Below are 13,285 nucleotides of genomic sequence, written 5' to 3'. Positions count from 1 at the left end.
GATTCTTTCAATACTTGATATAGTGCTTTTGTTTCTGAAAATAAGATTGTTTTTACCTACTTTATACTTCAGAATAACTGCATTTCCAAATTAATCCACATCATCTATGGAATACCTCCTATATACCCGGAATGGGATAGACACCAAGAATCTCTCTCATTGTAGGACATTATAGGAAAGCACATACAGAGGGCCTTTGATTTTCCGTATGTGCTTTGAAAATGTAAATTCTTTAGATAATCATAAAAATGACAAGCATTTATTGAATCATCATGTGCCAGGCACTGAAGTGAGCTTAGATTATCCCTGAAGTCTGAGTAGAAACCATCACAGAGGGAAATAGCAATATGCTCCCTTCGTTAATGAGGAAAGTGAGCCTTAGAATGCTTAACTAACTTGTGACACAGCTAGTAAGTGGTGGGGATGAAATCTGAGCCCAGGCAGGTTTACTCCAAAACTTCACCTTACTTCATTCTGCTGTCTTTATGCCCCTCCAAAAAATTAAGTGAAAGAAAATATTGTCTAAGAGGTGGTTGCATAAGACAGATCACTCAGTCCAGTTGATGGTCACTCCAGCATGGAGGCTCCCTGTATGGTCTTAGGGCTGGAGTTGCTATTTCTCCATTATTACATTGACACGTGATGACCAGCCCCAGGGAGACAGAGGCCAAGCCTGCTGCCCCTTACACCAGATTTTGCCTTCCTGCTGAATGAGCATTCTGATGTTTCTTTTATAGAAACATTAACACCAAGAAAAGTCTAGGACGCAATAAGCTATAGGCAAATTACCCTAACAGGATCCTCTTGATGTTTGAACATTTTTTTGAAGCTTTCTCGATTAACAAAATACAAATGGCTTAAATAGTAATTAAAAACTATACATTTTTTTTACCCAACATTCTTAGTATATGAGCCAGAACAAATACTAATTTTTCATGATGTCATTAAATACTCTTTTGTTTCATGGACAACTTTCCTTCCTCTTTGAATAAAGACCAGCCAAACCCCCCTCTACCAAGAAGGATATGTGTCAATATGGCCTGCATTTTTTTTTGGTGAGGAAAATTGGCCCTGAGCTAACATTTGTGCCAATCCTCCTCTATTTTGTATGTGGGATGCTGCAACAGCATGGCTTGATGAGCAGTGTGTAGGTCTGCACCCATGAACGCAGGCTGCTGAAGCAGAGCACACAAACTTAACTACTGCACCACCCAGCTCACCCCTCGCCTGTGTTATTTAAGGGCCTGGTTTCAAGGGTACTCTGCAAGCAGGACTTACAGGCCTGTCATAAGTACCGCATTATGTGTTTTCCTCGTTTGAGGGGAAACTGCCTGGAAACTAGGCTGCCCCTCAGAATACAGATGATTCCTATAAGATGTCTTTAAGCAACAGCATGAGCCTGCTGGTACCAGTCCGTCTCTGGCTGCCTTGGTGATCCTGGCAACCCAGACAGCCTGTCCAGCCCCTGGCCTCTGCCTCCCAGTGTCAGGAGGGTCAATCCTCTGTAGCGCTTCTTGGCTTTTTCATAATTATGCTTTATAACTTAATATGTGCTGTATTTACCAATGGAATTAGATCCAGGGTGGGAGAAATGTAAAACAGCCCCTGCTTTGGGAGTTTGTAAATAATCTCTGCTTTGTTCAGCTTCCCCCAGGTCAGGCTTCTGTGTGGGGAGTAATTCCATATGGCAATCCGACTTGAGTGCCATCTAAGTCAACCTTAAAGGGAATCTTGGCAGTATCTCCCTAGCCATAAGGAAATCATTCTCAGATTCTGGTGAGGATTTTCTGATAGCTTTGTTTGGTATATATATTTAAAAAAAAAAAAGACTGAACCCGATGAGTCTTTTTATGGGCAAGGTCTCCAGAGTTCACTTGGGATCTAATGCGAGAAGAATATGCAGACAATAATTGAGGTTCATTATTCTCTGCATTCCTAATTTCTAATTGCAGCCCTTGTGTTAGTTGCACGCCCCATTAGGGTAGACGAGGTTTGTCTTTGGTGCCGTGCTGAACCTATTTTTTAATTTAAAAGGTCAGAGATGAATTTTTAATAAACTTTTGCAATTCTCTTACACAATTTAAGGTTATCTATAGCTAAAAATTTTTTTTTCAAAGTGGAGAGGAGAAGAGGTGGGAAGACGAACAGGTTTTTATGGTACTTAAAGACATCTTTAGGGGGCTGACCTGGTGGCATAGTGGTCAAGTTCACGAGCTCTGCTTGTTGGCCTGGGATTCGTTCAGATCCTGGGCGCGGACCTACACACCGCTCATCAAGCCATGCTGAGGCGGCATCCTACACGGAAGAACTAGAAGGACTTTTGACTAGGATATACAATTATATACTGGGGCTTTGGGGAGAAAAAAAAAGGAGAAGATTGGCAACAGATGTTAGCTTAGGGCCAATCTTCCTCACACGAAAAAAACACCCCAGAAATCCTGATCCTATCTTTATTAAAAAAAAAAAGATGTCTTTCAGTCACCTGTATACCTTTTTTAAATACCCACATCTGCTATGTAATTAACCCCGATTTTTTTTCTGCATAAAATTAAAATTTGTAGACAGCATCTCTTATGTAGGATACAGAATGTTTTATTTTTGAAATTCACTTTTCTTTCGTGGACACAGCTGTTGCCCACTTAATGTCCCCAAAAGGAAATAAGATTTGTAAAGAATTCTACCACTCCTTCAGCCCCCTTTGGTTGGTTTATGGCCAGGTCTCCTTCTTTGGAGATTTTATGTCATAACGTATTGCTCCAAATTTTTACTTTTTTCCCAAGATCCCTTCGTCCTGCAGACATCATGTCACTTTACCTCCGTGACATTCTCTAAATGAGAAGGACTTTTAAAAATATGTATATATAACCATCATGCCACTCTCACACTTACAAAAATTAACCATAGCTTCTTGCCATCTAATATGTGGCACCTCTGAAAAGGTTGAGATTGAGATGAGGCATGAAATGTTGCCCTCGTGTCTTAACGTCCTGATGCCTCTCTTTGGACATCCCCAGCCTTGAACTCGTCCACACCTCTCTCCATCTATTCACCCTCAACTCCTTTGACTTTTTTTTGACTCCTCACAGCTCCTCCCCAGGATTTTTAAGGATTATACTAATGTTCTTTTGACACATCCTTAGGTACACATGCATACACACACACACACGCACACGCTCCCAGCCTTTAGTTCATCGGGCCTCATTACTGCTCAGCTACTGTTGGCTGAATCCTCACAGCTGCTGTTTTAAACCAGAGAACAGCCTGAATCCTACTCAGAGTTGAAGACTGAGTGCTCTGTAGTCCTTGCTTTCCTGGAATATCGCAATACCTCTTCCAACATCTCAAAATACATCTGTATCTTTGTCCTTCTTTTCTGCCTCCTCATCTCATAAGCCATGTGACTTTCCTCTGTCAAATGAGCGTGCTCAGGCTTCATATCTCAAAAGGCTGTTGTGATCATTCAATGAAGCAATGCCTGTGGAGCCTTCATCGTACAGCAAAATGCTCAATGGATGTTGACCTTTAGTGTTATGGGCCTCTGAGAAAACGGTCATGCAGTTTTCCACTTCCCCCTCATTCATCATCTGGTCAGCTTTCAGCCAACAGTTGCCTGGTGCCTCCATGTACGACGTTTAGCTAGCCACTGGAAACCCGGACTCAAGAGGCTTGCAGTTGTGGGCAGGTGGTGAGGGAGAACCCCAGAGGCCCTCCCACTCCTCTTCTACTGCTCTTGGTGCTGCCCCTCCTCTGAAGCCTGCCTCTCATGGCCTCCCCTGACTGACACTACCCTGCCCCACCTTGGGACTCACTTTTTTCTGAACTCCCGGTTGATGATGTTCTTAGCTAACTTGGCAGCTGCTCCCTCACGTTCTCTAGTGTGTTTGTCTGGGCCCTTTCATTAGCAGCAAAGACCCTCAATGAAGGGACTGTGCCCCATCCTTCTGTTACCTCCAGCCCCAGCCCCCAGAACAGTGCCTGACACATGATAGGAATGTGGTAAATATGTGTCGAATGAGGGAATAAATGCTCCCTCACAAATGATGATGTATTTTACGCTAATTCACCTTGGTCTACAGTCAATATTATAAAACTTCCTGTGGCTTGTACTACCCAAAATGAAATTATAGATTTTATAAACATTATTATAGTTGCTTAGTGTTTTCTTTTTTTGGGGGGGGGGGGGGGGCGCGGATGGCAACTTGATTTCAACCTTGTGATTTTGAGACCTGAACAGTCTCATTCACATTACTGATTTTCCCCTATTGCTTGTATGCTAAATGAGGTGATCTATATGTGACACCTTGGGACAGTTCCTTGGCTTATGGTGAATATGGGCCCCTTCACGTCCAACCTCCCCTTCCCTCTCAAATCCACCCTTTCCCCTTATTGGCTGTTAAGCCTCTTTCTGTGTTTCTGATTCATATTCCATATTTCTAAGTTGTATTATATGACACAGATCCATTTTTTAAAATACTTTTCCCAAATCTTACCCTGTCCCTGTGTGAGATACTACCACAAATTCCACTTCCTTTCTTTCCCAAATCCCTCTCTTCCCTGCAAATTTCCTTCCTCCTGTTCTATACTATACATCTCCCACACTGTTGACAAGGTCATCTTCCTGCAGAATTTATGCCATTCATCTACTTAAAAGGCTCTTTTGTGTCCCTATTGCAGCTCAGTGAAATTTAAATCCCCTAGCTTGTCATATTAGGTGCTTCACAACTGAGCCCCAAACTACCCCCTTGGTCTTTTCTCCATCTGTCTCCCCAGGCACCCTAGGTTTCCATTGCACTGGATATTTTCCTCTTCCTGGAATGTGCCGTGTCTTTCCCCATCCCAGGTCTTGGAATGGGTTGTTCTCTGTTTACAATGTTCCACAGCTGTTCTTTTATTTTTAAGCATTAAATATTTTTAATTGTTTGTAACAATTAGTCTTTGCAGAACACTGTGATGAAGTAGAGCTCTTGACAAGGATAACTCAGTAAACAAAAAGCCCAGTTGGAACACAAGTGTTAGCAGACTTACAACTCACTCTACTTAGGTCAGCTCATTGTGGTACAACAGTTGTGACCAGAAAAAGAACCGAGGAGGGAGACAAAAGCCAAGTATTTTCTGAAATAAAAAATAAAATTTCACTACAGTTTTGATTGTAATACAGCCAGGTATCAGAATAGGGTCATGTAGAAAAATGGAAAAGTGTTTGACATGTAGCATTTGGTGGAGAGAAGTAAATACATAGTTTTATGTATACTGTGATTACAAGTCTGAAAAATGTGCATGGAATTATAGGAAGGTTAGAACTGAAAATAAACAAGAAGAAATTATGCTTTGTTGTTGGGTTCAACATAATTTTTTTTTAAAAAGCGTGGTTTATGTTGCCATAATTTTCTCTGTATTATAATCCACAGCTATTCTTTTTTTTTTTTTTTTTTTTAAGATTTTATTTTTTCCTTTTTCTCCCCAAAGCCCCCCGGTACATAGTTGTATATTCTTTGTTGTGGGTCCTTCTAGTTGTGCCATGTGGGACGCTGCCTCAGCGTGGTTTGATGAGCAGTGTCATGTCCGCGCCCAGGATTCGAACCAACGAAACACTGGGCCGCCTGCAGCGGAGTGCGCGAACTTAACCGCTCGGCCACGGGGCCAGCCCCTCCACAGCTATTCTTTATTGGGAAAATGCCTCTTCAACCTTTGAGGCACAGAGTTCTCTCGTGATACCTGGAGACTGAGTCTCTTTGGGAAAGTTTTACACTTCCTTTCTGGGTTCTTGCATACTTGGTTCATATTTCTGTTATACTATCAATCGAGTGTACTGTAAGTTGTAGGATCTTTTTGAAATTATAAAAAGAATTGGCTAGTTAAAACTGACAATACAGAAATGTGCACAGTAATAAAGAGAATACATACCATTTTGCAACCTCTGTTTTTCATTCAACACTGGATCATGGGCATCCTTCTACATCAGTTTCTACATGGCTCCTTTATTCTCTTTAATGGATATATGATATTTTACGGTATAGATGTGCCCTGATTTATTTATCTATTCCTCCTTTGATAGACATTTACTTCTTTCCAATTTTTATTTATTATTTTACATTACATACGTATATACAATAAACATCTTTGCAAATAGATCGTTTTGCATCTGTGACTGAATTTCAGTGGAATAGATTGCCAGAAGAAAAATTGCTGTGTTAAAGAGTATCTTCAATTTTTTTTTAAAAGATTTTACTTTTTTCCTTTTTCTCCCCAAAGCCCCCGGTACATAGTTGTATATTCTTCGTTGTGGGTCCTTCTAGTTGCGGCATGTGGGACACTGCCTCAGCGTGGTTTGATGAGCAGTGCCATGTCCGCACCCACAATTCGAACCAACGAAACACTGGGCCGCCTGCAGTGGAGCACGCGAACTTAACTGCTCAGCCACGGGTCAGCCCCAGGAGTATCTTCAATTTTGATAAATACTAACAAATTCTCCTCCAAAGACGTTGTAAAAGTGGGATCTCTCCCCAACAGTATATGAGACTATATCCTTGTCCTTTAGTAAGTTTTCTTATGTTTTTTCATATAGGTCTTACGTATTTCTTAACTTCATTCTTAGATACTCAATAATTTTGTGAACTGTTAACACATGGACCTTTTTCTATAGCTCTTTTTTCTAATTTGGAATTGATAATGTATAGGAAAGTGCTTAGTTTTGGGGTATTTATCTTACATTCACCATTTTTTATTTTCTCTTGTTATTCCTAATAGTTTTTAGTTGATTCCTTTGGATTTTCTGGGTAGACAATATTTCTTTTCCAACATTTGCAATTATTTCCTTTTTTACTTATATATTAGTAAATTTTTAAACATCAATAACAGATATTTAATTTTATCAAATGCCTTTTTGGTATTCAAGATGTTAGTACCTTTCTTTTCTAATTTCCTAATTTGAAACATTCTTTCCTAGTGTTGAAACATCCTTGCATTCCTGGTCAAAACCTGCTTGGTCAAATTACTCTTTTAATATACTTCCATATTCAGTGTGTTAATGTCTAACTTCAGAACTTTTCTTCTTTATTTTCAGTTGTGCTCATTTTGTTGTGTTTGGCCCTATTTGAATATGTGCAGTTTGAGGACGGAAACCATATACTGTGCAACTGTCAATGTCCCTCACCTCATATGACACCTGGTTCATGGCAATACTAAAACTATGCCTGTGTTCGTGCTCTTAAGACGTGGATTCTGATCCCGATTCTGCCTCTTACTAATGACGTGGACACGTCACTTCACATCAGTTTCTTCCTTTATAAAATATGATATTATCTCCTCAAAGGGGCTATTTAAAGATTAAATGAAAGAACCTATGTAAAGTATCTATTACAGTGTTTAGAACATAGAAAGTAATTAAGGTTTGTTCCCTTCCTTTTCCCTTGGAAATAGAAAAATAACCTGAATTTATCTGTCATGGGTGAGTTATCAGGGCAATTCAAGGATTTTTTTTTAACAGATAAGATTATGGGTGACTCTGAACCTCCACATTCTCATTGCAAAGTGAAGTGATGGATGCTAGTCTTCCTTTGATCACTGTCATTAAATAAATATTTGCTAGGCAGCTTATAATTACAACTTGAGAAATACTTAATATTGTATAGATATGAGGGGTGAATTAGTAAGAAATTTATATCGAAATTATAGTTCATTATTTCATGTTTTCTACTTTAACGAAATGTGTGCACACATGCCGCACCTCTTTTTGACTTTTTTGGTCTATCCCCAACATGTCCCGAAAGGGTAGAATTGATGCTGACTTGTTAAGTCAGCAGTGAGGCAGTAAGCTGGAGAATTTTATAACAAGAGTGGTCCAATTTGGGCTTTTTATTTCCACAAGAAGAGAAAAAAAAGTAACTGAGCTGTTTAAACCTGAAACCTCCCTCCACCAAACTCAGTATTAATGTTTTCTCATATACAGGAGAATGCATTCTATTGCCTATGCATGAAGTTCAATCAATGCGTCAGTGAAACCCTCTGGTGTCGTCTCGCTGAATGGTTTCAAATAGGAATATAAAGCCCAGATGAAACTAAGATGAGATAGTAGAAATTGTGGCAGGGTTATTTTTGAAATGATGCTCTTAGGAAAAGCTGCTGATTGAAATCAATACCTCAAGGCTTGGAATTTGAAAAGACCATTTCTGAGACCTGAGAGGGTCACCGAATAGAAGTGTCAGTTGATGGTATTCAGACCATGCAATTGCTTTCACCAAGGTGCCTCTGTGTTTACTTAAGTGACTTGTGGTAGCTGGTGGCTGAGCATACATTGAGAGAGTCTCCCTCGATTCAGGCTCAGGGGAGACTAGAGGAGACGTCGTCTGTGGTTTAAATGAGTAAGTCCTAGTGTGCTATATTGGAAGAAATGAATTGAACCAGATTTTCTTTTTCATTTATCCTCTGGGAGAAAGAATCTGTGAAGGATGTGAAGAATATAAACCTTTTAAATATTAAAAACATTTAGTGTACCCCAAACCTTGCAATATTCATTCCAGACCAAGTCCTATTTAATAAGTTATAATTGATCAGAAAAAATTCATTTGCACTGATCTCTGCTAATGTTTCCAATTTTCTCCAAGGCACATGAAGTCATTTTCTTTTTGTTAAGTGTGACATTTTGTTTGTGGCGCTGTCCTGGGGTATGACGTAACACAGAGGCTACTCATGTGATTTCAAATTGCTTTATATACAAGTTGCCAGATCACTTAATTATTCTAAGATTTGAGACAATTTTCTGGGGAGAAATGTACTTTTAAAGCTATTAGCCTTTCAGGGTTTTTTTTGTTTTTTGTTTTTTTCGGTGAGAAAGATTGGCCCTGAGCTCACATCTGTGGCCAGTTTTCCTCTTTTTGCTCGAGGAAGATCGTCCCTGAGTTAGTATCTGTGCCAGTCTTCCTGTATTTTGCATGTGGCTTGATGAGTGATGTGTAGGTCCATGCCTGGGATCCAAACCTGTGAACCCTGGGCAGCTAAAGGGGAATGTGCAAACGTCGCCACTACATCACTGGGCCAGCCCCTCTTTCAGTTTTGTATATCATTAGATTTTAAAATTTAAATTGTAGGGAAATTTGGTTTGTCTTTTTTTGTATGTCGCAGTGAGTAAATCACATCTCAGTGTCCCTAGCACATGTGGTGTATCTTAATTATTAATTTTCGTCACTAATTTTAAGATTGTTCGTTTGAATGAAATTGAATACTTTTATTTCAAGTCCTCTGAATTCAGTTCTCCACTTTTCCATCAACCCCTGAGGCTGTTCCAGATTCATGTGCATGTCACAGGTACAGGTGACCATACAGATATAGGAGTAACAGTCTCCACCCCCACATCCAGACTCTGTCGCATGCTTTAGATCTGGACATGCTCTTCAGAACCATAAACTTGGCCAAACTGGATGTAAATCAAGCTTTGGTAATTGAATCAAAGTTTTAAAATGTCAGAAGAACAGTTTGGAATGTCACGCTGCCCCATCAATTGCCTTGGTTTGTAAGACCACATTTAAAAGAGAGGACCCTGTTGTTGCTGCCACGGTTCTGAGAAATTCTTCCAGTGCAGAAGCTGTGAATACAGCAACAGGGGTGAAGTCAGGCGGGGCTGGGGCGTCGGGAGCATCAGGAAAACAACCAGCAAAGAGTCTTGTAGGTTGTCCAATTGCGTCCTATGTGCCAACACATCCGACCTTGACTCAGAGCCTGATTCTTGGATATTTACGTTAATGATTTCTATATTGAGACTCTGCCTACAAGATCCAACAAGGTAAGTTTGCCTACTAGGTTTTTTTAGCTTATATACACGCATGCAAATAAAGGAAAAAAAGAGTTGATGAGATAGGCTGGAAGCCTAACTGGAGAAATTTTCTGTCATTTCTGCTTTTGGCTTTTTTGGAATCTAAGAACTCATAAAACCAGGCAGCTTAAATGAGACCTTGAAGCCAAAGTCTTGCTAATCTACACTTTACCACACCAGCAATGTGACTTTGAGCAAAGTGCTTGAGCTCTCTCTGTCTCAGTACCTTCAGTCAAAAAACTGGGAAAAGAAGAGTCCCTACTCTAAAGGACTGATAAAAGAAAGGATGAAAAGAGTAATGTCTTCAAAGCATGGAAGCATAGTACCCATGACATAATTAGCTCAGTATTCAATCAATATTATTTCTTATGATTAGTACTATATTTATTATTATTATTTTGACATTGTTCTTTGAGCTAAATTCTGTAATTTCTGTTTCTTGGATTAAACTGAAGTCAGAATTAATATTTATGGATGTTTTTAGTTTGGGAGCTTTTAAAGAATGTTGCATCTCATCAAAAGCACTCTTCGTAAAAAGAAAAAAAATGTTGGAATGCGTGTGATAGTTTTATTTTTATTGCAGTTTTTTAGTGGAATTCCAATATTATTCAGCATGTTTTATGTTTACAGAATTATTTAGGGTATAATCAAGAATACCATAATACTGTCTTCATAAATGGGCACTGTTTTAAAAACTACGCATAATTAGCAAGAAGATATTCATAGTGTAGGTCTGACATTATTATGACTGCAATATAAATTCCACGAGGTGGAGAAGACCCAGAGAAAGAAGGCTGCAGATTTATCATAGTATGATGCATTTGCAATATGGATTGTACTTATCTTTTTATTTGCCACAGACAATGTAAATTAGGAACATCTGAACAAAGATTCAAATAATTTAGCATCTGTAGCCCACTATAAAATATGCTGTTCTGATGCCTAGAGTGGAAACAGAAATTTATTGTTTTCTAACTCTACAGATATAATTTGGCTTGGGGTCCCAGATGTAGCCTTCTACTGATGCTGGACAGGGTGCCATCCTGAAGGAAAAGTGGTGAAATGGCAGTGGATCACTTATCATTGTTTCCTCCTCTTCTCTCTTTAGTGCTCTGAAGAACAAATTGTACTTTCGTCAAGATGTCATCAATTAATAGAACCCTTTGAGGGGGTGAAGTTTGGGGTAATAGTGTCTTCAACCCATTTTCCATCTTCATGTTATTTATTTCTTTATTTCTGAAATTATAAGTGTTAAGAAATGTAACTGAACAATTGGACATTTAAGTTTGTATAAATATGTATGATTCCTTCCCCGTCCTTAATGTCCTTAATGGCTCCAAACATTTCTGGCTGGATAACTTTTCTAGCATGTACGAAGAACTCCATTGGGCTCAGAGCATGAAGCTAATCACCATGGCCACAGACAAAGGGAAGGGGACCTATAAAAAGCCTGGAAGCTTATCATAGATTTTTCACCTTTGTTCTTCCCCCAAACCTTATTATCCTCAACCTCACAGATAGGGAGGAGACTTGGAGATATTTAAATGACTTACTCTAGGTCATTTGGGTCACAAGTCAGACTTTTCATTTTGTAATAAAGACGAAATATCATAATTTAGTTGAGGGTAAAGCTGTGGGCATACATCAGCGTGGTGGGCCTCTGCATGGGGAAATGCACTGGGAAAACTTACACTGCCACAGCAGCTGTGATGCCAGGAGCAAACGTTAGCTATGAAACTGCCACATTGAGACTATCAACTTTGGGGGTGTGGGGTGGGTGGCCAGAGTGTTTTGAGGGATAGAACAGGGGTAGGTAGAGAACAGGGAGAGCTTGGGTCTCACCCTAGAGCTTAATCTGCACAGCTGAAGTGGGGAAAGCACTTAGCTTTCTGGAGCGATGGTGGGAAGCCCAATGGAAGATGCACTTTCTTCATTCACTCTGAGGGGCTGGGTGCATTTTTTCTTTATTGAGGTCATATTGGTTTATAAAATTTTATGAATTTCAGGTGTACATCATTGCATTTCAACTTCTGTATAGGCTAGATCTCGTTCTCCACCAAAATTCTACTTGCCATCTGTCACCATGCATATGTCCCCCTTTACCCCATTCACCTTTCCCTAACTCATTCCCCTCTGGTGACCACCACTCTGTTCTCTATATCTGCATGTTTGTTTGTTGTTGCTGTTGTTGTTTTATCTTCCACATATGGGTGAAATCATATGGTATTTGTTTTTCTCTGTCTGGCTCTGAGGAAGATTCCCCCTGAGCTAACATCCGCTGCCAATCTTCCTCTTTTTGTATGCAAGCTGTCATCATAGCAAGGCCACTGACAGACGAGTGATGTATGGCCATGCCCAGGAACCGAACCCAGGCTGCTAAAGTGGAGCATGAGAACTTAACCACTAGGCCACTGGGGCTGGCCCTTCTGTCTGACTTTTTTTGAAGTGGTTTTTCAAGCTTTCTCATTACACCACAACTGGGAAAGTCTGAGTAAAAGCTGTAGACTCTCTAAGGCTGGAGAGGTCGTCTCACTCTTGTCTAATCTGCAGTACAACTGAGGCATTTTTCCCACTGGGGACAGGAGGGACTTCTCCTCGCTGCACCCATTTAGTAACAAACACCAGCTGAGCAGTTTTGCTCCAATTATAGCTACTAATTTGCAAATGGCTCCAAGCAGACTGAGGTATCCCATGACTTTCTCTTAGCTGTATGTCTTGAGTCCAGACAGTGGAAACTTGATGTCCCTCTGGCCTCCCAGGGTACCATGAGAGCTTCTTTTTAATGTGGAACTGATCTCTTTCTTTGAGCGATAATAGCAAAGCAAGCACTTCACAAAGACCAGTCCATCTCGTCTCCATAAAACCTTAATGCCCTTCAATGTGCAAAAAACAGGGAACAAGCTTTCACCCTTTGCCAGAAAACACCAATTGAGAAGTGTAAAAGGGACCAAAAACATTTGAATATCCCATTTGAGATCCACGTGTTATCCATTTGTCCCACATTGCAAGAGTTGGAGAAAGTCCATCCTCTCTATAGCTTGCTGGTAAGCTTGAGCTTTGCTTACACTTAAGAGAGCGGGGAGGGGCAGCATCCTCTGTGGAGCAGCCCCTCAGCCCTCTCCAGGAGGCTGGCTGTGTGGGGTCCCTGCTCCTGGGCATTTGCTGTGCAACTTCACATCAAAACCAACTCCCCCAGCTGGAATGAGGACCAGGGTTCTGGGAGAGGAGATGCTGCTTTCAAGATGCACGTGAACGTGAACTTCTGAAGAGCCTGCAGCACGGCCACCCTGTCCTGCCCAGTCTCCATTTGGGAGATTACACCATTGGGTTCCTGGTTTCACTTTGCCCTCACCAACTTTCCATACTGTCCAGAGACAGTTTGACGCTTGGAGAACACAGTCACTTTCAGAGGGAGGTGCTTTTGCCGAGGAGAAGGGGCAGGAGATAACTGGTAAAGTTTCTTTAGTTTCTTCCCTC

The sequence above is a fragment of the Equus caballus genome, chromosome 10 (genome assembly GCF_041296265.1).
Source record: "Equus caballus isolate H_3958 breed thoroughbred chromosome 10, TB-T2T, whole genome shotgun sequence".
Taxonomy (NCBI): Eukaryota; Metazoa; Chordata; class Mammalia; order Perissodactyla; family Equidae; genus Equus; species Equus caballus.
The sequence above is the reverse complement of the archived record's forward strand: the minus strand, read 5'-3'. Positions refer to the sequence as shown.